Raw genomic sequence first — 26,852 nt, forward strand, 5'->3', positions numbered from 1 at the left:
AATTGTTTACAATTATTTTTCTATTATGGTTGTTTATAATACATAATACATCTTAATTTGCTGATATAGATTTTGATAATTAATTGGTAACATTTTGGAACGTTTTTGAAGGCGATGGATCCGTATTCCAGCAGGTAATGAGAGGGATATGAGATTCAAAGTGTACAGCCAATGTAATTGTTTACAATTATTTTTCTATTATGTCTGTTTAAAACACATAATACATCTTACTTTGCTAATATAGATTTTGATTGTATATCGTACTTTGCTGATATAAACTTTGGCTATATATCGACAACGTTTTGGGACGTTTTTGAAGGCGACTGTTTGCCATGGGTAATGAGAGGGTTATTAGATTCGAAATGTACAGCCATTATAATTGTTTACAATTATTTTTCTATTATGGTTGTTTAAAATACATAATACATCTTAATTTGCTGATATAGATTTTGATTATATATTGGTAACGTTTTGGAACGTTTTCGAAGGCGATTGACCTGTATTCCACTAGATAATGAGAGGGATATGAGATTCAAATGTACAGCCAATATAATTGTATACAATTATTTTTTTTTTATTAATTATGGTTGCATAAAACACGTAATACATCTTGCTATGCTGATATAGATTTTGATTATATATCGAAAACGTTTTGGAAAATTTTTGAAGGCGATGGACCTGTATTCCACCAGATAATGCCTCTGATATGAGATTCAAATGTAAAGCCAATATAATTGTATACAATTATTTTTGATTAATTATGGTTGTATAAAACACGTAATACATCTTGCTATGCTAATATAGATTTTGATTATATATCGAAAACGTTTTGGAACATTTTTGAAGGCGATGGACCCGTCTTCCAGCAGGTAATGCGGCGAATATGAGATTCAAAATGTACAGCCAATATAATTGTATACAATTATTTTTGATTAATTATGGTTGTATAAAACACGTAATACATCTTGCTATGCTAATATAGATTTTGATTATATATCGAAAACGTTTTGGAACATTTTTGAAGGCGATGGACTCGTCTTCCAGCAGGTAATGCGGCGAATATGAGATTCAAAATGTACAGCCAATATAATTGTATACAATTATTTTTCTATTATGGCTGTTTAAAATACATAATAGATCTTACTTTGCTGATATAGATTTTGATTATATATCGACAACGTTTTGGAACGTTTTTGAAGGCGATGGATCCGTATTCCACCAGGTAATGAGAGGGATATGAGATTCAAAGTGTAAAACCAAATAATGTTATTTTCGTGAATTAATTTTTGCTGTTGAATTAATAATAATAATAATAATAATTATAATAATAATAATAATAATAATAATAATAATAATAATAATAATAAAGAAAACAGAAAATAATCTGCCGTTAGGTTGCCATCTTAGTTGTAGTCAAACTCTTCCACTACAAATGACAATGTTATTAACTATATATCAGTTTCTCATGAAAATTATATGCGAGTTATTACCATCAAGATTAATAAAATATGAATAAATATAATTGTAACGGAAGTAATAAGTAGTAGCTCGGTGAATATTTTTAAAGGCTGACAAGCTTTTGTTATTATTATTATTATTATTATTATTATTATTATTATTATTATTATTTAGGATGCAATAAGACGAGGGGCCCCAAAAGGGAAAATAGCCCAGTGAGGAAAGAAAACAAGGAAAAATAAGATATTTTAAGAACAGTGACAACATTAAAATAAATATTTCCTATATAAACTATAAAAACTTTAACAAAACAAAAGGAAGAGAAATTAGGTTGAATAGTGTGCCTGAGTGTACCCTCAAGCAAGAGAACTCTAACCCAAGACAGTGGAAGACCATGGTACAGAGGCTATGGCACTACCCAAGACTAGAGAACAATGGTTTGATTTTTGGAGTGTATTTCTCCTAGAATACAGAATGATTTTTTTTTTTCTGGAATAAAGTTAACTAAGCATCATATCTTGTACTTGTATTTCATGAAAAAATATATGATTGATAAGTAATGTATACTCGGGATCATGTTTAAACATTTATTCTTTTCCCTTAGTTTACATTAACATATGCAATTGTTTACACATTCGTATATACAATGAAATGAAACCTCAAGCCAACATTTATGTAAGCATGCACATTTATCTATCTATTTATATTACAGTCTATATTTGTATTTGTAACAAAACGGAGCTTTTCCATAACAGCCGATATTTTCCATTTTATTACAGGCTACGTATTCTTGATGGTAATATATATTATATCATTATTACTATTACTAGCTAAGCTACAACCCTAATTGGAAAAGCAAGATGCTATAAACCCAAGAGCTATAACAGGGAGAAATAGCCCTGTGAGGAAAGGAACCAAGGAAATGAATAAACGATATAAGAAGTAATGAAAATTAAAATAAAATATTTTAAAAACATTATGAAGGAGAAGGTGTATTTTAATACATTCATGGCCACAATTCCCCACACCTAAGATTTTTAATCTTAGAAAAAAAAAATTCACTACGAAAATGCTAGGAAACGATAATGATTTCAATTTAATAATTAATTCATTACATATCTCCATATCATTGAAGTTAGCTTCCAATTTCCTTTTTACTAATCTTACTTTTGTGTCTTGAATCCTTCTAGAACTTGCTTGACTCTAATCTTCGAATTAGTGGTAATGTTAATTAAGGTGTATATTTCGAACTGCTATGTAAGTGTAATGCAAATCTACCCAGAACCAAAAATAGCATTTGGGAACACGCATAGTCGATCAATATAGTCATGTATTAACACGAACACATAACAATAAACCTGCACATACAATAGAGAGAGACACACATGCACACACACATACATATATATATATGTGTGTATATATATATGTATATATATATATATATATATATATATATATATGTGTGTGTGTGTGTGTGTGTGTGTGTGTGTGGTGTATGTATGTGTGTGTTCGTTTGTGCGTTTCAGATTGCTCTACCTTATGTCCGTACGTGTGTGTGGCAATGGATCGGAGAAAAAAGATAGCAATGATGTAACAATTTCTAGTTTTTTATTACAACTCTAACATCTATATCGGGTTTATTAAAGTCTTTTCTTCTTTTTATTTGTTTCTTATGATAAAATCATTCGAAATATTATCACCTCTCCTTTTCCATACGTTAAACAACTACCACTTGTTTTTTTTTTCTTTTGAGATAGATAGCTGAGGGACATTAGATTGAAGTCTCAATATTACTGTCTTTTCTTCTTTCTCACTGTTATCCCCAGATTAAAGGGTTGGTTGCCTGATGCACGCTCTCCAGTACATTCCAGGAAAGCCTTCCACCAAACCTCTTCTCCGTATCATATCAATCATATCAATATTTTGTTTAATATCCCTAAGAAATATAATATGTAAAATTAAATTTTATCTTGATTCCCCAATATGTTTCGTACTTAATATTCAAGTAATACTCGTGTAACTATGTTAATACAGCTTTAGATGCATATATCTACATGTAAACATCGAGTAGCTAAAGTTGCTGATTGCTCTGCCTACGCTTTTGTCCCAAAGTCATCCAACCGATGTCAGGATCTCGTAAGGGTGCGTCACTCACTGACATTCTTCCTTATTTGATTATGAAGCTCTGGTGACGTCACACAGTAGACGACAGCTGCTTGCGACATTATGTAGATATGGCGTTTTACTTTAAAGGTCAAAGGTACTTTATATTAATGTACTAAAAGCAAGGCATGTGCATGGACAGGCGTGTAATTCGCCATTATAAGCTGTTGTGTCGTTCATTTTTATTCTATCTTTCATTGTTTCAATTTATGGAATTATAATTAAGGCATTCCTTATAGTAATGGTTTATTATTATTATTATTATTATTATTATTATTATTATTATTATTACTAGCCAAGCTACAAACCTCGTTGGAAAAGCAAGATGCTATAAGCCCAAGGGCTCCAATTGGGAAAAGTAGCCCAGTGAGGAAAGGAAATAAGGAAATAAATAAATGATGAGAATAAATCAACAATAAATCATTCTAAAAACAGTAACAGCGTCAAAACAGATATGTCCTATATAAACTATTAAAAACGTCTAAAACAGATATGTCATATATAAACTATAAAACAACCCATGTCACCCTGGTCAACATAAAAACATTTGCTACAACTTTGAACTTTTGAAGTTCTTTCGTAAATATTGGGGGTTAAGATTATAATTACGTGAACGACGTTATATAAGCTGAAAATTATTTAGAATAAACTTTAAAATGCAATACAGATTTAAGATATCTTGAAAAAGTAGAGTTATCGACAATTGAATATTGTCAATTTTCAAACGATATTTCCTTGCGTTTATTTGTATCTTTTAATAAAATGTAGTAAGCCATTTTTATAATGAAAGCCTCAATCGTAACATGACAGAAAGCAAAACAGAATTGATCAGTGTTAAGTTTTTTCTTTTTTTATTTTTTTTTCTTTGAATATTTCAAGCTCAAATCAATCAATCAATCAATCTGTAAGAGTTGAGCATGATTAATTTTGCTGGTTATTCTCTCTCCTTTTAATAATAATAATAATAATAATAATAATATGCCAACGCAGAAAGCTATTCATTTCTATTTCTATCTGCAGTAATTAATTAATTGACATAGAGTTATAACAATTAAATGAGCATCAATATTATATAGTTCATACTTTGATGAAAAGTATAGTAAATAATTGCCACCATAGAATTCAAAAGTTCAAAGTTGCAGCAAATGCTTTTATGTTTGAACAGGCTGACATAAGTCTTTTTATAGTTTGTATATGACATATCGGTTTTTATGTTGTTATTGTTTTTAGAATATTTTATTGTTAATTTTTGTTCATATGGTTTATTTATTTCATTATTTCCTTTCCTCGCTGGGCTATTTTTCCTTATTGGAACCCTTGGGTAGCATCTTGCTTTTCCAACTAGGGTTGTAGCTTAGATAATAATAATAATAATAATAATAATAATAATAATAATAATAATAATAATAACAACAGACAACAAATGGAGCACAAGATCGTATTTGAAAGACGTGGATGAATGGCGAAACTTGTGTAAGGGCTTAGATGGGCTGTTGTGAGTCATAAGTGTGGGTGTATTATTATTATTATTATTATTATTATTTGTTATTATTATCTAAGCTACAACCCTAGTTGAAAAAGCAAGATGCTATAAGCCCCAATGGCTCCAACAGGGCAAATAGCCCAGTGAGGAAAGGAAACAAAGAAATAGACAAACTACAAGAGAAGTAAAAACAATCAAAAGTAAAATATTTGAAGATCATTAACAATATTAAATTAGATTTATCGTATATAAACTATAAAAACTTCATAGAATAGTGTGCCTGTATCCTCAAGCCAAAGAACCTTATGTCTAAGTATTCGAGTTATTTCCCTTAAAATCAAAAGTTTCTTTCGTCTATTGCCACTTGGATATTGATTTCAGGGATAAGCAGAGAAGAGTGTGAGGAAGTCGAGAAATATATAAGGATTATATATTTCAGTCAAAAATAACAAGCACTTCAATCTCTCTCATATATACTGTATATATATATATATATATATATATATATATATATATATATATATATATATATATATATATATATATATATATATATATATATATTTATATCATCATTATCATCATCATCCCCTCCTACGCCTCTTGACGCAAAGGGCATCGGTTAGATTACGCCAGTCGTCTCTATCTTGAGCTTTTAAATCAATACTTTTCCATTCACCATCTCCTACGTCACGCTTTATTGTCCTAAGTCATGTAGGCCTGGGTCTTCTGACTCCTCTAGTGCCTAGTGGAGCCCAGTTGAAAGTTTGGTGAACTAATATCTCTTGGGGGGTGCGAAGAGCATGCCTAAACCATCTCAATCTACCCGTCACCATGATCTCATCCACACGCACACACGTACATATACATACATACATACATACATACATACACACATTTAGTTGTCATTTTTGACGGGTCGCGTACACCAGTAGTAATATAATAAACACGAGGAACGTACCTTCGAGTATTCTGACGTAGACGTAAAAAATCTAATTTTTTTGGGACTTGGTCGGATATCGAATTAGAGCGATAAGCATATCGTTAACAAAGGTCATAACGTCATGAACTTGAAAAGGTTAAGAGGTCATTGTGGTTATTGGAATACATGTATGACCGATAAAAGGTAAATTGCATGCACAAGCTTTATATATATATATATATATATATATATATATATATATATATATATATATATATATATATATATATATAAAAACGCACACACTACACGTTAGTGAATATGCATATACATTCAAATATATATATATATATATATATATATATATATATATATATATATATATATATATATATTTATATATATTTATATATATATATATATATATATATATATATATATATATATATAGCATATACAAAAAATTGCACACAACATGCGCGTGAATATATATATATATATATATATATATATATATATATATATATATATATATATATATATATATATATATATATACACACGTATATTAATCATCAATCACGAGGTGATGTGTTATTTGAAACGTATAGTTTTGTGAAGTACAAAATTTCTCAGTTATTTCATTACACACATCTTCCATAAAATAAAAAGATATGAGAGCTTCGTTCGAAATACATGTAGATGATAAAGGAAATTAGTTGACTTAGTTGAATGTACGTATCATACTGGAATTAAGAGTCGAGATATACATAAAATAGACGAAAGTATTAAATCAGATCATGCATCTGTTTGATAGATATTGTGACGAGCCGAGAGAGGGTTGTGAACTCAAAGGCAGGATGCAATCAACTGAGTTATATTGTTATAGAACACACTCCTTTATATACAAAACCTCAAGGCAACAGGACATAACAAGTTAACAAGACAGACAATGTTACAGAGGAAACAGCAGACATGAATTTTCATGTTCGTTTAGTGCGAGGGAAGAGCGAAGATACAAGCATAATATATGCAAAAGGAATTATGTACAATTGTGTGACACACGGTTGGTACATGGCTCCCCCCCTAAAAATGACATACTTTATATGTTAAATAGGGCGCCCTGATCTGGAGAGGCGAACTGTAGGCGGGTCATCTGGCAGAAGATAAGCAGGGTTTAGACGATCAATGGAGACCCAGTCTTCTTTGCCCCGAATGTTTAGTAGGAATGCTTTCAGACTGTGTCGGATCACAAGGAAAGGGCCAGTGTAAGGGGGCGTTAGTGGTGGCTTGCTAGTGTCGTTGCGCAGGAAGACGTGCGTTGCAGAGGGCAAGTCCGTTGGTATGTGATGCTTCGCTGGGGGCTTGTAAGTCTGGCGGCACGGAGTAAATTTTCCCACGACGTGACGTTTGCGCTGGAGATCGTCGGAGGAGGTTGTAGAAGGAAAAAATTCGGCAGGGACGACCAACGGGTCGCCATACACCATTTCAGCTGCCGAGACGTCGAGGGCGTCTTTTGGAGTGGTCCTTAGTCCCAGGAGGACCCAGGGAAGCTGAGTAAACCAGTTGCAATCCTTGCAGCGGGACATCAAAGCTGCTTTGAGGGTGCGATGAAAACGTTCAACCATTCCATTGGCAGCGGGGTTGTAGGCCGTTGTCTGATGTAGGGTGATGCCCAGGAGATTCGCTAATGACGTCCACAATTGAGAGGTGAAAGTGGTTTCCCTGTCAGAAGTAATATGCTCAGGGATACCGAATCTTGAAATCCATCCAGAGAGTACGGCAGATGTACATGAGGCGGACGTTGCAGTTTCCATGGGAATGGCTTCAGGCCAACGAGTGGAGCGGTCGATGACAGTAAACAGGTAACGATGTCCTTGTGATGTGGGTAGGGGGCCTACAATGTTGACGTGAATGTGTGCGAAACGACGCTGAGGTTGAGGAAAGGGGCCCACTCCTGAATCCGTGTGTCGATGTACTTTGGAAGTTTGGCAAGAAGTACAGGCGCGGACCCAATCCTTAGCATCCTTAGAAATGCCGTGCCAAATGAACTTTGCCTTCAGCAGCTGTGCAGTAGAACGGCACGAGGGATGTGAAAGGCCGTGAATGAAATCAAACACCTGTCGGCGCATGGGAGCAGGAATCCAAGGTCGCGGTCTACCAGTACTGACGTCACAGAGGAGGGTGGTGTTGGAGTCTTCGAGGGGAAGGTTTTCCCAACGGAGGGACGTGCAGGATGTCCTACAAGCTTGATACTCTGGATCCTGTCGTTGGGCTTCAGCCAGGGCGTTGTAATCCAATCCCAGTTGAACGGCAGCCAACGTGTTTCTTGACAGGGCATCGGCAACGGGATTCATTTTCCCAGGGACATATTGGAGGGTGCAATTGTATTCAGCCACGGCGGAGAGATGTCGGCGTTGACGGGCGGACCAGGCGTCAGACTGTCGAGTGAAGGCGTGCACCAGAGGCATGTGGTCTGTGCGAATGACGAAGGGCGTACCTTCTAAGAAATGGCGAAAGTGACGGACAGCCAAGTGCACCGCCAGCAATTCTCGATCGAAGGTAGAATAACCCGATTCTGCCTTGGACAGTTTTCTGCTGAAGAAGGCCAATGGGCGGGGCGAGCCTTTGACCACCTGCTCGAGTACTGCATCAATAGCGACGTCGCTGGCATCGGTGGAGAGAAGGAGAGGGGCGTGTGGGATAGGAAAAGTGAGAGCCGCAGCAGTTGATAGGGCCTTCTTTGCATTGCAGAAGGCTGCTTCTTGAAGGGGACCCCACTTCAGGTCCTTTGGCTTGCCCTTGAGGGAGGCGTAGAGGGGAGCAAGAGTGGCGGCAATGGCTGGCAGAAAACGGTGATAATAGTTGATCATGCCCAAGAACTCCTGCAGAGCTTTGACGGTCGAGGGCGCGGGGAAATTCTGAACGGCTGCTACCTTCTCAGGGAGGGGATGGACTCCTTCAGGAGTGATACGGTGCCCTAAGAACGACACTTCGTTGGCGCCAAAGGTACACTTGTCGTACCGGACTACAAGGCCGTTTTGTTGCAGGCGGTCGAGCACGATGCGCAGGTGACGGAGGTGTTCCTCTTTTGAGGAGGAGAACACAAGTATGTCGTTCACATAACATACACAGAAAGGGAGGTCCCCTAAGATGCCATCCATGAGACGTTGAAACGTTGCCCCAGCATTACGAAGGCCAAAACAGGAGTAATTGAAGGTGTATGTGCCAAACGGAGTGGTGATGGCAGTCTTGGGGATGTCTTCTGGGTTCATAGGCACCTGATAATACCCCTTCAGGAGGTCGAGCGTAGAGAAAACCTTCGCTTTGTGCAGGTAGGAGGTCACATCGGCAATGTTTGGGAGGGGGTAGTGATCCAGTTCTGTTTGCATGTTCAGGCGCCTGTAATCCCCGCACGGACGGAGGGAGCCGTCTTTCTTCAGAACGATGTGTAAGGGTGACGACCATGGGCTGGAGGCCTTTTGGCAAAGGCCCATTTTCTCCATTTTGGCGAACGTCTGTTTGGCGGCTGCCAATCGTTCCGGTGCCAGACGTCTGAATTTTGCGAAGACTGGGGGTCCCGTCGTCTTGATATGGTGATAAATACCGTGCTTGGCAGGAACCGTGGGCGTTTGGCGAAGTTCTGGACGGAAAACTTCCGGGTACGATGTGAGGAGGTGGGCGTAGGCATCCGTGGGTGCGCTGATGGGGAGAGCGAGGTTAGAGGGGGCGGGTTGAAGAGGTGTCGACAAGTACGAGTCTGCGTTGACCAATCGTCGGTGGGCGACATCGACCAGAATGTGGAAATGAGAGAGGAAATCCGCACCGAGGATTGGCATTGTGACATCAGCAACGAGAAACTTCCAATTGAATTTACCGTTTCCGAACGATAATGTGAGGTTCTCGTAACCGTAGGTGGGTATCGCAGATCCATTGGCAGGTACCAAGCGGACGTCGGCAGATGTAGACAGACTACGTCGTGCCTTGAAGAGTTTCCTTGGCAAAAGAGAACGACAAGCACCCGTGTCTACCAAAAATCGCACGCCCGTTCCTGCATCCTGTAAAAAGAAAAGATTAGAAACATGGGAGGCCACCGCCACAAGCGATGGCCTACTTACACGTTTTTGGGCCACTGACAATCTTTGGCACATTTCTTCGCGGTTGCCCCGAATGTGAAGTGGTAGTAGCAAAACTGCGGCGGATGGGAGGTAGTAAGTGGCTGTAGAAGTCGTTCGTTGGGGCGCGAGCGATTGGTGGGTGGTGGGCGGCTTTGTCGCCGCTTCGGCACGTCACGGGGTAGGCGTGTATGTCCTACGGCATTCATGTCAGCGTCGGTTGACGTTGAATAGGCATCCTCGTCGTCAGGGGTGGAGGCGTTGATGGAGGTCTTGAAGTGGCTGTCCATAAGGGCGTCGGCTTTGGTCATCAAGTCCTTTATGGGTAAACTATCGACATCGGGTATGGCAGCGCGTACAGGTTCGGGTAAACGGTGTATCCAAAGGGCACGAAGTAGGTTCACCTCACGAGGAAAGCCGTCTGCGGCAGGTTGAAGGCGAGCGATACTGGTCATTTCCCTGAGGGCAAGCGAAGCCCTTTGGTCCCCCAACGGTTGTTGCGAGAGCTGAAAAAGCTTTGCTATACGGGCGGCTGGCGACGGCGAGTACTGCTGCAGAAGGTATGTTTTGAGGGCGTCATACGCTATTGGGGTGTCTCCTTGTTCACAAAGCCAGTCGGATATTTCTGGGAAGGTGTCCTCGGGTATCGCCGCGAGAACATAATCCGCTTTGGTGGTTGAGCGAGTCACGCCCCTGATACGAAAGTGGACTTCTGCGCGTTGAAACCAAGCAAACGCTTCTCCGCTGGCGAACGGTGAAAGTTTCAATGGGGCGGCCGCAGCGCCAACTGCTGTAGTAGAGTCCGTCTCCGTCATAGTACCAACGATGGAGGGGCGAGGGAGGTGGGGGTGGAAGGCAGTGGGAGTGAGTCGACTTCCGGGGTCACCAATGTGACGAGCCGAGAGAGGGTTGTGAACTCAAAGGCAGGATGCAATCAACTGAGTTATATTGTTATAGAACACACACTCCTTTATATACAAAACCTCAAGGCAACAGGACATAACAAGTTAACAAGACAGACAATGTTACAGAGGAAACAGCAGACTTGAATTTTCATGTTCGTTTAGTGCGAGGGAAGAGCGAAGATACAAGCATAATATATGCAAAAGGAATTATGTACAATTGTGTGACACACGGTTGGTACAATATATAACCTGGAGTAGTAAACCATACTATCGTGTGAAATGGAATGAATGCTTTAACGTTAAACAAAAAATCTCAAAAAATATGCTGATAATTGAAATGCATTTCATCAGCCAACCCACCTCTCTCTCTCTCTCTCTCTCTCGCTCTCTCTACCTCTCTCTCTCTCTCTCTCTCTCTCTGTCTCTCTCTCTCTCTCTCTCTCTCTCTCTGCACTTGATTTTAATTGTCTAAGTCTATTTTATTTTCTCCAAAAATATGCTAATAACTGAAATGCATTTCATCAACCAACCCACCTCTCTCTCTCTCTCTCTCTCTCTCTCTTTCTCTCTCTCTCTCTCTCTCTCTCTCTCTCTCTCTCTCTCTCTCTCTCTCTCCACTTGATTTTAATTGTTTAGGTCTAATTTCTTTTCTCCAAAAAATAGCTATTAATTAAAATGCAATTCATCAACCAACCCACCTCTCTCTCTCTCTCTCTCTCTCTCTCTCTCTCTCTCTCTCCTCTCTCTCTCTCTCTCTCTCTCTCTCTCTTCTTAGCAACACCGTTTGTTACCGGGATTTTCTGATTATTAAACAGAATTATGATTGATTCAAGGGTTGTTTTGGCCTATTGGTAATGTCTCTGTCTGGCGATCGCCAGACTGGGGCTCAAGTCTCGTTGAAACTCGTTAGTTTCTTTATTGTCTGCAACCCCACCATCCTAATGAACTAAGGAAGGGGGTTTGGGCGAGCCTATAGGTTTACCTGCTGAGTCATCAGCAACCATTGCCTGGCCCTCGCTGGTCCTAGACTGGGGGAAGAAGGGGCTTGGGTGCTGATCATATTCATATATGGGGAGTCGCTAGTGCATTGTCCCTTACCTCAGACATTCATGAGTGGCATTTAAACCTTTCAATATGTTACATAACGTTCTATATCGAATTAATATACATTTTTGGTAACATTATACTACAGGAAAATTTAAAATTTTCATTTAGATATATATCAAAATGTGCTGTTGGAGTGTTTGACGTGCTATTTCTAATTCTTAATCTCTCTCTCTCTCCCTCTCTCTCTCTCTCTCTCTCTCTCTCTCTCTCTCTCTCTCTCTCTCTCTCTCTCTCTCCCTTCATCAGCCTTAATAAATGTTACGGTACAGTACCTTAACGCTTGAATATACCTTCTGTATGTATAACGACAGCCGTTGAAACGCTATATCGCTTTTATGCGACGTAGTATCGAAGCGTTCATAATTAAAATAGTTTGCGTAACTTCTATTAACAAACATGATATTACGGAATGCGTATGGAATCCTTCGGCTTGAATACGCATTCACACCGACACTCCTTTGTTTAAATTGCCTCTTATTAGCCACTGGAAATCCAATTGTACGCCGTCGATTCCAGATTCCATCATTATTCCATAACGGGTAAACTGACTTCCGCTAATTGAATGATTACTTGTTAATTAGTTATTCAAGATGAAGAGTCTGTGCTGCATCGAGGGAATGGTTTAATGGTAAGGGAATGGTGCGGAAGTTACTGCGTAATTATGTTAATGTACCGTACGTTGCTGTTCTTCATTTTACGCCTCGGAATGTTGTCGGTGACGCTCAATTCGAGGCGCGTGTGTTGTTTCTAAATTCATGTACTAAATCAAGATGTTGATTGTGAATTGATTTATTGGTAAAACAGTATATTCATGTAAAATGATTATGATTTTCAAGCTTTATGTTGGAATCAGAAAAATAACTTTCAATATATTAATGTGTAGGCATACTCTCCCTCTATTCCAGTTTTATTTTGGAATCAGGGGAGAAACTATTTTCAGTATATTAAGGTGTAGGCATACTCTCCCTCTATTCCAGCTTTATATTGGAATCAGGAAAAATCAATTTTCAATATATTAAGGTGTAGGCATATTCTCCCTCTATTCCAGCCTCATGTTGCAATCAGGAAAAATCTATTTTCAATATATTAAGGTGTAATCATATTCTCCCTCTATTCCAGTTTTATTTTGGAATCAGGGAGAAACTATTTTCAGTATATTAAGGTGTAGGTATATTCCTCCCTCTATTCCAGCTCCATGTTTGCAATCAGGAAGAAAAGATTTTCAATACATTAAGGTGTAGTAATATGCTCCCTCTATTCCAGCGCCATGTTGCAATCAGGAAGAAACTATTTTCAATATATTAAGGTGTAGGCCATACTCTCCCTCTATTCCAGCTTTATGTTGCAATCAGGAAAAATCTATTTTCAATATATTAAGGTGTAGGCATATTCTCCCTCTATTCCAGTTTTATTTTAGAATCAGGGAGAAACTAATTCAGTATATTAAGGTGTAGGCATATTCTCCCTCTATTCCAGCTCCATGTTGCAATCAGGAAGAAACTATTTTCAATATATTAAGGTGTAGGCATATTCTCCCTCTATTCCAGCTTTATATTGGAATCAGGAAAAATCTATTTTCATATATTAAGGTGTAGGCATATTCTCCCTCTATTTCAGCTTTATGTTGCAATCCGGAAGAAACGATTTTCAATATATTAAGGTGTAGGCATATTCTCCCTTTATTCCAGCTCCATGTTGCAATCAGGAAGAAACTATTTTCAATATATTAAGGTGTAGGCATATTCTCCCTCTATTCCAGCTCCATGTTGCAATCAGGAAGAAACTATTTTCAGTATATTAAGGTGTAATCATATTCTCCCTCTATTCCAGTTTTATTTTGGAATCAGAATTTTTTTTTCTCAATATATTAAGGTGTAGGCATTTTCTCCCTCAAGTGATAATATAAATGAAAAAATGATGGATTGAACAGGAGCTAAAATAAATTAAGTTCCATGGAGAAAAAATTCATTTATGATTAATATATCTTATAATTTCCATTTTTTTTTTCTTTCCATAAATCTTGAGTGCAATTTAAGATAGCATTCGTATTCTTGAAAACTTATTCGTCTCTAGGTAGTGAGAACTTTACGTTTCTTTATGTAATCGGACAGATAGCTTTGCTTAAAAGCAAATGGATGTTACAGACTAACACACACATAAACAAAGCCACTGCAACACCTTCTAAAAACATAACAGACAACTCACACGTTTCGAACAATCGACCTAACCGCGCCAGGACTTCTCGCTGCTGGGAGGAAGGACGCTGGGCACTGATAAAACACATGAATATACGCTAGCGGGGTCTAAAGCGATGTCAGGCAGGGCAGCCGATCGGGACTACGGTCTAATCCCAAAGCCAAAGCAAAGTCCTTCAAAGGAAGGCAACTGCGCTTACTCCTGTACAAAATAATGGGAAAAAAGGAGGACACTCCAAAATCAAACCATTGTTCTCTAGTCTTGGGTAGTTCCATAGCCTCTATACCATGGTCTTCCACTATCTTGGGTTAGAGTTCTCTTGCTTGAGGGTACACTCAGGCACACTATTCAATCAAATTTATCTTCTTGTTTCTTAATGTTTTTATAGTTAAATAGGAAATATTTTTTTTAATGTTACTGTTCTTAAAATATTTTATTTTTTCTTGTTTCCTTTCCTCACGGGGCTATTTTCCCTGACCGGGGGCGGGGGGTGGTGGGGGTGGTGCTCTGGGCTTATAGCATATACTGCTTTTCCAACTAGGGTTATAGCTTAGCAAGTAAAAAGAGGTGTCAAGGTAATTGGCGAAAGTCAGACAAAGTCAGATAACCTCTCTGTGAAATTGGCGTCCCCTGCACGATGTAAGAAATAGGTTATTGATAACACGTCACTATTCAGACATGATACAGATATTGAAAAAAATCAAGTTTTAAGCCTGAAGGGAAGGATAGCAACTATTGGTATTTTGAAACTCAGTAAAGGAAAAGGAAGAGCGACTGGTGTAGCTTTAACCATGAAAGAATTTTACAGCCTTGCATTTTAACTGGCTTACAATCATGAGAAAGTCTGTATGTAATTGGGGAATAATTTGATGCTTCATGCAATGGTTATTTCAAAGCAATTGAAAAAAATGAACAAAATCATTAAAAAAGTTATAAAACACAATAAAGGCATAGAAACTTGTTGGTGCACTTCCATGGTCTTATAAAGAATCAAAGAAGGAAAGCTTTCCCGTCATCTTTAGATCCCTTACTGTACTCTCTCTCTCTCTCTCTCTCTCTCTCTCTCTCTCTCTCTCTCTCTCTCAGAAATAACTTTCCTCCCCTGTATCTGCCCTATCTTCAATTTCCCGGCTTCCAATATATGTCTCCAGAGTCCTTCTTATCCTCTTATTTAGGGTTATGGTGGCCTAATGAAAACATCCCTGCCTGGCAATCACCTGACTGGGGTTCGAGTTTCGCTCAAGCTTGGTAGTTTCTTGTTGTGTCTGCAACCTCACCATCCTTGTGAGGTAAGGGTGGGGGGTTTGGGGGAAGCCTGTAGGTTTACATGCTGAGTCATGAGCAGCCATTCCTGGCTCTCCCTGGTCCTAGCTTGGGTGGAGAGGGGGCTTGAGCATTGATCATATGTATATCTAGTCAGGCTCTAGGGCAGTGTCCTGCTATCTAGGGCATTGGCACTGTCTCCTGCCTCTGCCATACATGAATAGCCTTTAAACATTTAAAGGTAAATGTATAGCTGGAATGAAGTTAAAAGTTGCAAATATAAGGAGAATCTTAATTAATCAAAACCGACTTATTATGACGTTGATCCACTGATAAATTCATCGTATGTTAATTCATATAGAAATCTATTTATATATTTAAAACTAGTAACTCTGAGCTCCTAAAATGGCAGTAGATTTGTGGCCAGGGTTAGGACAAGTTGTTAAAGTGCCATTTTAATCATTGGGTTTCGTTTCAATATTTCTTTCACTGCCCACCTCATCCGTATAGCATTGCGCTGTCACATATTGTCCGGTTTTAAGTATTTTTGAATCTAGCAATATTTTAAAATGACGTTATTCGATCAAACTAAAATATAGTCTAATGGTGGACTATATTTCACGGAGATTTAAATTTCCCTATTGGACGTTCCAGACTTATTCTCGATTTATTTGAGCGATCCATTTTTATATATATATATATATACAGTATATACTAACTGAGCCAGTTGTACTCAAACAATGATTGACTATGAGGAGAAAATAAAGAACACGGAATAAAAGGGATAGCTTCTCTTTATTGGCCTTCTCCATCATGAGGCTCAATACTACACAGTATTCTAGAAGTTTTATTCCAGCTGTGACCAAGTTGTGGAATGATCTTCCTATCGGGTAGTTGAATCCATAGAACTTCAAAAGCTCAAACTTGCAGTAAATGTTTTTATGTTGAACAGGCTGACATAAGTCTTTTTATAGTTTATATATAACATATCTGTTTTGACGTTACTGTTCTTAGAATGATTTATTGTTAATTTGTTCTCATCATTTATTTATTTCCTTATTTCCTTTCCTCACTGGGCTATTTTTCCCTATTGAAGCCCTTGGGCTTATAGCACCTTGCTTTTCCAACTAGTGTTGTAGCTTGGATAGTAATAATAATAATAATAATAATAATAATAATAATACATAACGTTATTGACTTTATAGCGTGCAGTCTAGAAGTCGGTCTGAAAGAGCTTCGTTTAACTCTACTGTATCCTTGGCGTTTTAAAATGAAAAGATTAATCAGATTGATATCAAAGATTAGTTTATATCTCATGTTCCTGGTAAGCTTATTCTGTATTTACTTCAGATTCCATTAACCCAGTGGAAAAAGATGCTAATGGATTCACCACGTTCTAGAACAGGGCTTCCGAACCTTTTTGTTCTTCTGTACCCTTTGGTTAAATTTCGAGCACATTTTGCTATATATTTTTTTTTAAATTGCTCTAACGGCCTTAATTTTGGTCGTAGAGAGGTCAGGTTGGTCTCATTCTTTTGGAAAATGCCTGTAGTTTCTCATAAAATTATCAAAAATATGCAAAAACATGTAAATAACAGTGTTTTGCAAGAACGTACTGGTACGTCCTTTGGTGGCGAAAGGGTTAATAGATTCCTGTGTATCCCTAAAATTGAGAATAAAAGAATAAATAATAGTATTATTCTGATATAATTTTATGATTCAATCTCATTACAGATTAGCTCATTGCGCAGTACTGGATATTCTCTCTGATCCAATGTACCCCCTGAAGATTAAAAATGTACCACTGGAGGTATATTTACCCCAGGTTGAGGTTTACTGGAAGATCTGATAGTAAAATACAGAATATCTTGAATATTTTGTTATTATATTTTCTTTTTACACTGTTTAAAAACCGTAATTTTAATCGGAAGTTCTCCATAAAAATATACTGTTCTCAGCCGTATTTCTGTAAAATACAAGCGACCGTAATTTTTACCCTACTTTGTTATTAAATTTTACGGGTATGTGACCGTAATATCACTACTTTACGTCAATATATCCGTTTTTAAAATTGTAAATGCCTGGCTACATTTATTCCAGGATATTTACCGTTTTTTACGACAAAATGTTAACAGTGTATCATCTCATTGCGCAGTACTGGATATTCTCTGTGATCTAATGTACCCCTTGAAGATTAAAAATGTACCACTGGGGGTATATGTACCCTAGGTTGGGAATCCATGTTTTTGAGGTTCACTGGGAGATAGTTGGAGCAAATGTTTTTATGTTGATCAGGCTGACATGAGTCTTTTTATTGTTTATATATGACATATCTGTTTTTGACGCTGTTAATAGTTTATATAGGACATATCCGGTTTGACGCTGTTACTGTTTTTAGAATGATACATTGTTGATTTATTCTCATCATTTATTTATTTCCTTATTTCCTTTCCTCACTGGACTATTTTTCTCTATTGGAGCCCTTGGGCTTATAGCATCTTGCTTTTCCAACTGGGGTTGGAGCTTGGCTAGTAATAATAATAATAATAATAATAATAATAATAATAATAATAATAATAATAGTGTCCTGAATATTTTGTCAATATATTTTCATATTACACTGTTAAAAACCGTAATTTTAATCGGAAATTCTCCGTAAATATATACTGTCATCAGCCGTATATCAGTAAAATAAGGGCGATCGTAATATTACCTTACTTCGTTATCAGTTTTTAGCGTAATATCACCCCTTAACGTCAATATATCCGTTTTTAATTCTGTAAAAATCCTTGAATAAATGTTGCCAGGCATTTAGGGTTTTTTTAAATGCACATTTTAACAGCGTAGGTGGCAGATATTTAAGAAGTGATTTAGGAATAATGGTAATGATACTGTATTTAATTATCGTGAATTAAGTAAATTTGGAAGTTGATATGATAAACAGATCAATTAGACTAACATTGAAAGAAAATTCCGTATTGAATTATGAGGTGAAAATTCCATAGATATATTGCAAAGGATCTACAACAGCAGGGTTATGGTGGCCGATTTGGTAACGCCCCTGACTGGTGAACGCCAGACTGGGGTTCGAGTCCCGCTCAAACGTGTTAGTTCCTTTGGTCGCTCCAACTTCTCCATCCTTGTAAGCTAAGGGTGGGGGGGGGGGGTTGGGGAAGCCCCTATAGGTCTATCTGCTGAGTTATCGGCAGCCATTGCCTGGCCCTCCTTGGTCCTTGCTTGGATGGAGAGGTGGCTTGGGCACTGATCATATGTGTATATATGGTCAGTCTCTAAGGCATTGCCCTATTGCATAGAGAAATGTCACTGTCCCTTGTCTCTGCCATTCATGAGTAGGCTTCAAACCTTTAAACAGCCGTTCTAGTCCATTGCAGGAAAAAGGCCTCAGACGTTGTCCTTAGTCATGTCTGGGGTTTAGCCATTTCATCACCACGCTGGCCACTGTGGATTGGTGATAGTGGGAGACTAGTCTGATCACTCACAGCAAACCAACCTAGTATGGGTGGCTCCGTTTAGGAAAGGAGCAGTGAATCTAAGAGAGAGTAAATGCATTAAATCAGGTGATGGAGAACAGTATTAAAATTCATACAATTATTCGTACCATTAGTCAGCTAACGTTGTTTAATACAAAAATATCCCTGACTAAAACGATGCTAAGTAAAATTACAAATGATTGTTTTTTGGAAGTGCCTTGAGTTAACAAATACATTTTTATAACAACTACTACGAACGAGGTTTATGGTAATGAATTATATAATATCGATATATTTAGGATATATCTGAATTCAATATGCTTTTTATAGAATTCTGCTTCTTTATTTTTTATTTTTTTTTTATTTTTTTTTTCTGTTCAGTATATCAGTGGCCATCATGAAGACGCCTTTCTACAGACATTTATTTAATTATATTTTTTGTGATTCTGCTTGAATTTTTAAAACGAGGAGAGAGAGAGAGAGAGAGAGAGAGAGAGAGAGAGAGAGAGTTGATAAAATATTAGAACACATTATTAGGCCCTTTGTTGATAAATAATCCTTGTTATTGTAACTTGAATTTAGTTTATATCATATAATTTACATAAATGAGGAATATCTTTAGCGTAGATAGATAAATCGATAGATAGAGAGACATATGATGGGGGGGGGAAATATTAAGCTAAATTCATTTTATCAAATGCAGAGAAAGAGATAGATAATTTTAGCAAGAAAAAGGTTTTAATGAAGAGAGAGAGAGAGAGAGAGAGAGAGAGAGAGAGAGAGAGAATTCTTATTCCATGATTCACGTGAAACTGAATGTAGAGAGAGAGAGAGAGAGAGAGAGAGAATTCACGCGAAAATGAGAGAGAGAGAGAGAGAGAGAGAGAGAGAGAGAGAGAGAGATATTAGCACAATAGCCATAACACTGATATACTAAGCTGCTTAGTGCCCCAACAAAGTTTGGCCATAAAAACTGTTAGCAAAATTGCCTAGTAATCCTTTCCATTATCTCTCTCTCTCTCTCTCTCTCTCTCTCTCTCTCTCTCTCTCTCTCGCCAATTTTGGCGGAAGCTATCTTTACGTGCACCCAGCAGACTTACTTTGGATGAGGCTCGGGAGAAGAATGATTGCATTAGGTTAGAAGAGTTCAAAGAAGAAGGATAAAAGAGATTTGGTAATAACGGAGATCACTTGAGAAGATAAAAGAAAAAGACTTAGTTTAGAAGGACGGATAAAGATAAGGAAAGATAGTGATGAATTAATAAAAAAAACTGTAGTAAATAAATGGCTCCACTAGGCAATAGAGGAGTTGGAAGACCCAGGCCTACATGGCTGAGGACTATGAAACGTGAAGTAAGAGATGATGTATGGGGAAGTATTGATTTAAAAGCTCAAGATAGAGAAGACTCGCGAAATGTAACTGAGGCCCTTTGCATCAATAGGCGTGAGAGAAAATGATGATTAAATAAAGGATTGATTTATTAATCTGAGGTTTTCTGGCATCCTGACATCTGAGGTCATTGACGCCGATATAATTTTTTTTCTTTTATAAATAAAGAATAAAAGAATATTCAATTAAAACCGTAAATGCAAAGATGTTTTAAAAGTTAAATAACTTTCAGAAGACCTGCTTCTGAAGTAAAGCTAAAAATACCGCTAGCATTTTCTACGCCATATTTTGACCTAAGCAGTTTAGCCAGTCTTGTGCCGAGTTGACCAAGACCTCCTGTATGAAAGAAAGGAACAAGGATTTGTGTATCTGAATAGAAATAAGACCTGAGTATATATCAGATAATAAAGCATTGCACAATAAATAAAGACTATGGCAGGAATCAGAGGGATTCTTGGGGCGTAAACTTTATTACTTTCTTATTACTTTTCTTTACGAAGAAATAGTACGACACATCATGTCCAAGAATCTTGGCAAGAGAAACAAAATAAGAGTAGTATAGAAGGAATTGTAAAACTGAATAATAAAGATTAAACTGGAGTGAAGACAGAATTTATTTCTTTTTGATCGCATAAGATATTTCACAATTCTGACCTTCCTTTGCATTCAGATCTTTCCAGAATGTACCATCCTGTATGTAATGCTAGTCATGCAGTTAATTCTAAGTCTTGCCTTCTCCATCATAAGGCTTAACACTACACATTATTCCAGAAGTTTTATTCCAGCTGTGGCCAGAATGTTGGAATGAACTTCCTAATCGGGCATTGGAATTGGTGGAACTTTAGAAGTTCAAACTTGCAGCGAATGTTTTTTTATGTTGAACAAGCTGCCATAATCTCTCTTCATAGTTTATATATGATAGATATATTTTAACATTATTACTCCTTATTTCGTTTTCTCACTGGGCTATTTTTCCTGTTGGGGCCCTTGGGCTTATAGCATCCTGCTTTTCCAACTAGGGTTGTAGCTTAGCTGGTAATGTTAATGATGATGATATTACGGTTATTACTATTGTTATTATTTTTATTACTTGCTAAGCTACAACCCTAGTTGGAAAAGCAGGATGTTATAAGCCCAGAGGCCCCAACAGGGAAAATAGCTCAGTGAGGAAAGGAAAAAAGGAAAAATAAAATATTTCAAGAACAGCAACAACATTAAAATAAATATCTCCTATATAAACTATAAAAACTTTAACAAAACAAGAAAGAGAGAAATTAGATAGAATAGCATGCCCGAGTGTACCCTCAGGCAAGAGACTTGTTCATGTGGATATGACCTATAATTTCTTACAATAGGTGAAAAACGTTAGTGAGAATAGAAGTAAATAGTAAATATGTGCATAATATATCAAGTGAAACACTAAGATTGCCAGGAAAAAAAATATCAGATTAGACCCAATTGAATCAGTAAATGAAAAAAAGTAAGAATGTGTTTTTTAGTACTTTAACATTACAGCCTTTAATGATCTAATGTGGTCATTGCCTTTAAAGAACACTAGAAAATATCTTGCAATGTTTCACAGAAATGAATAATGCATTTCACTGAAAGTATGTAGTTTTCCGTATATCCTCTGTCTGATGTAAATGTGTGATCTAAAAAATCTAGGATATTTTAATCTAAAAGAAATTGTCTAATGTAAATGAGGTTGATAAATGAGATCTTCCACTGTTCACAGGTTTAAAGATATAAAGTCAGCTCATGAATGGCGGAGGCAATGGACAGTGACATTGCCCTAGCTAGCAGGACACTGCCATAGAGACTGACCATATATGCATATGATCAGCGTCCAAGGCCCTTCTCCACCCAAGCTAAGATCAGGGAGGGCCAAGCAATGGCTGTTGATGACTTAGAAAGCAGACCTATAGGCTCCCCAAAACCCACCCATCCTTAGCTCACAAGGATGGTGATGTTGCAGACACTACAAGGAACTATCGAGCTTGAGACGAACTCGAACCCCAGTCCGGCACATTGCGAGGCAGGGACGTTTCTAATAGGGATTTAATTGCCTCTTTCTCTGGCCATTTGTAACACGATGCTACGTTGACACAACGTTAATGCCAGTTTTTTTTGTGAAACGAGTAGCACGCACTAACTAGGAAAGCACAGAAAGCAAAGGCAATAGCGAACGTCCCTCTTTAATTAAAGTTGAGTAGTATATAATCCTTCCATTGATGTTCTGAATCGCTTTTACCATTGTTAATTAGGTCTTATGAAAATAACCATTCTTTAAAATAACAAATTTGCAATATAACGATATAAAAAATCTGTAGGTCTTTTCGCTGAACATCAATATATAAAAAATGATTGGATATCATCATTGTAGATATAGACTGCTTTACGAATATCTAGTTTTCTACCTCTGGTAAACTATTTCGAAGTGATGAATATAAAGACAAACTTTGTAATAACAGTAATAAATAGTTTTTTTTTTGTCTGATATCAAGGGATATTTAGCACGTCACCAAAAGTATCACTGTGATCTTTTTATTGAGATCGGTAAATATCCGATCAAATTTAATCAGTAGAACCTCAAAACTTCAAACTCGCAGCAAATGTTTTTATGTTGAACAGGCTAACATAAGTCCTTTTATAGTTTATAAATCAAACATCTGTTTTAATGTTGTTAATGTATATAAAAATTTTTGTTTTAATTTTAATTACTTCTTATATCGTTTATTTATTTCCTCTTTTTTTTCCTCACTGGGCTATTTTTCCCTGTTAGAGCCCTTGTGCTTATAGCATCCTGCTTTTCAAACTAGGGTTGTAGCTTAGCTAGTAATAATGATAATAATAATATGGGAGAAAAATTTTAACGTAAGACTAGTTATCTCTAAAGAATCCATTAAGTATTTTTGCAGGGTTGATTAAGAGGGCCTTAACCTGGAGGGGATGGTAGATTTGGTCGATCTAGTAGTAAACAATTAATTTAGCTCACAGAGAGAGAGAGAGAGAGAGAGAGAGAGAGATGTGGTCGATTTAGTAGTAAACAATTTAATTTGTCTCACAGAGAGAGAGAGAGAGAGAGAGAGAGAGAGAGAGAGAGAGAGATGGTAGATTTGGTCGATCTAGTAGTAAACAATTTAATTTAGCTCACCGAGAGAGAGAGAGAGAGAGAGAGAGAGAGAGAGAGAGAGAGATGGTAGATGTGGTCGATTTAGTAGTAAACAATTTTATTTGGCTCACCTAGAGAGAGAGAGAGAGAGAGAGAGAGAGAGAGATTCGAGGGATGGTAGATGTGGTCGATTTAGTAGTAAACAATTTTATTTGGCTCACCTAGAGAGAGGAGAGAGAGAGAGGAGAGAGAGAGAGAGAGAGAGATTCGAGGGATGGTAGATGTGGTCGATTTAGTAGTAAACAATTTTATTTGGCTCACCTAGAGAGAGAGAGAGAGAGAGAGAGAGAGAGATGGTAGATTTGGTCAATCTAGTAGTAAACAATTTTATTTGGCTCACCTAGAGAGAGAGAGAGAGAGGAGAGAGAGGAGAGAGAGAGAGAGAGAGATGGTAGATTTGGTCAATCTAGTAGTAAACAATTTTATTTGGCTCACCTAGAGAGAGAGAGAGAGAGAGAGAGAGAGAGAGATGGTAGATTTGGTCGATCTAGTAGTAAACAATTTAATTTAGCTCACCGAGAGAGAGAGAGAGAGAGAGAGAGAGAGAGAGAGAGAGATTCGAGGAATGGTAGATTTGGTCGATTTACTAAACAATGATTTAGTAGTAAACAATTTTATTTGTCTCATCGAGAGAGAGAGAGAGAGAGAGAGAGAGAGAGAGAGAGAGAGATTCGGGAAATGGTAGATTTGGTCGATTTACTAAACTATGATTTAGTAGTAAACAATTTTATTTGTCTCATCAAGAGAGAGAGAGAGAGAGAGAGAGAGGAGAGAGGAGAGAGAGAGAGAGGGAGGGGGGGTTATGGTGTGGGGCCCCAATTCTTCAATCCAGAAAGTGAATCAAAGGCAGCATGAAGAATTCTGAAATCTCAGAAAAAGAAGATTAAGGATACGGAAAAAGGAGAATGTTCAGATACTGAAAAGGGAAAAAAAGAAAAGTGGAAATATGAAAGGTTGAAAAAGGAAAACAAAGGAAAAAGAAAGTCTTGAAGAAAAAGGAAAAAAGAACGTAGAGAGTGAAAAGATTATAAGAGTCAAAGAAAAAAATATGTATGTATGAAGCAATTCTCTCTTAATTGTGTTGGAAAAGGGACAAGGGAGTTGTGCTGGGTGATATGAATGCAAAGTTCAGTGGCAAAGAAAGATTTTTTTATAGATGCAATGACTGAAAGAGAATGGGAAATTTTCTTTCGAAAAAAATATTAATAACTGTTCTCAGAGAAAGAAAATAAACGTCAAATGGAAAGGTCAGTGATCTGGAGCAAAGATGTACACGATCATCGTCAGGATAAATTAAGAAGAACGCTTATTGCACTAGCCTCCTGGCTAGTACAGTAGTAACGTGTTCGCCTAGCATTTGCATGGCAGTAGATCGATCCCATACAGGATCGTGAGTTTAAGCTTTTTACTGGGGAGGCCACTGCTGTGGTTGGGCACCACAGTGGGGCGTTTGGCTTTCCCGTCTGACGTTCTAGTGAGTATCTTTACCTTTATTTATTCTTCTTTCCCACCGTTATCCCTACTGTAAATTAAGGGGTCGGTTGCGCTATGGGCCCTCTCCATTGACTTCTATCAAAAGCCCTTACGACGTCAGGATGCCAGAAAACCTAAAATCAATCAATCTATCAAATGTATCCTCTTCCACTAAACACATTCTTTCCATATAATCTTCATTATTAAAACTGTTACAATAATCTTATATTGATAATAAAGAATTGCTATGAGTAAATGGGAAATTTTCATGTTCAACCCAGTGGTAAAATGAAGTAAAGACTAAAGAGAAAGAGATGTATCTTGAAAGTAAAGAATAGCAATGAGTAAATCGGAATATTTATGTTTAACGATTGAAAGAAAATGAAATGGGATCTTCCGAGCTGACGACGAGAGAGTTAATCAAAGAGAAAAGGGGATAGAAAATGCGAGATTTCATGAAATGTTCTGGAGTAAATAGAAAATAAATGATGGGGAAATTGAATCTTTCAATACAAGATATAAGTGAAGAGATGCTGTCTGAAGTGGATATTTTGAAGGGTTATTGTTTAGAGTGAATAAGAGAAGGTCAGATGTGAATTATGCAAGAGAGGGAAATGACATTATCATTTTGAATAAGAAAATACTGAAACTAATGCTGGGTATTTGAGATGAGAACGGAAGATCATTTTAAACCGATGAAATTGATATTGTTTTTGAATTAACAAAGAGAAAAAAACCTATCAAGCACTTAAAGATTTAGGGATCGACTTCAATAAAATACAAATATCTTGAAAGTGAGAGCTTAAAGGTGTTTGTGAAATTAGAAAACTAGGAACAGTATCTAGAAAAAAAAGTAAGGGGCTAGAAACAAGATAGAGTAAATATCTAGCACGGAGGCATTGCATAATACATAATTGTGTTTGCATGAGATAATTCTTCATGGAGACATGGGACTTTTAGCTTGAAATTCCTTTTAGATATTGTGTCAAACGAGGTCTTCTATTCTGAGCCCTGTTAAAAGAATTTCAGTCTTTAAATGTCATTTTTGTCTATCATTTCCAATTTACGAGACCAGAATTTATATAATTTGATATAGCTGGTTTACATCTTGTAAAAAACGAACATGGTTAATATCTCGTGGTTTTTGATAATTGAGAAATTTAGAATTCTTTTTACAATAGATTGAGAGAGAGAGAGAGAGAGAGAGAGAGAGAGAGAGAGAGAGAGACTCGTGCAGAATGGACTCTTCAAGTTTGAGAGAGAGAGAGAGAGAGAGAGAGAGAGAGAGAGAGAGAGAGAAAGAGGTTGTAATGGCTCTTCAAGTTTTAGGGAGAGAGAGAGAGAGAGAGAGAGAAGAGAGAGAGAGAGAGAGAGAGAGAGAGAGAGATAGAGATGCTATAAAGGCAAATTTTAAGAGACGATCTTCTTAGTCCACTGCAGCATGAAATTATGTCTCGTCTTAAGGAGGCGGAAAAGAAGGAAATCCTCCATAGACCGAGATCTCGAATTATGATGACTAATATTTTATTGTCTTGGGGGAAAAATAACGACTCTGGGAAGATTCAAGATGATTTAATTCAATTCAATTTAATTCAATTTAATCTTATCGTTGTTAATAGTTTATATAGGACATATCTGTTTTGACGTTGTTACTGTTTTTAGAATGATTTATTGTTAATTTGTTCTCATCATTTATTTATTTCCTTATTTC

Source organism: Palaemon carinicauda, chromosome 4 (assembly GCF_036898095.1).
Source record: "Palaemon carinicauda isolate YSFRI2023 chromosome 4, ASM3689809v2, whole genome shotgun sequence".
NCBI classification, from domain to species: domain Eukaryota; kingdom Metazoa; phylum Arthropoda; class Malacostraca; order Decapoda; family Palaemonidae; genus Palaemon; species Palaemon carinicauda.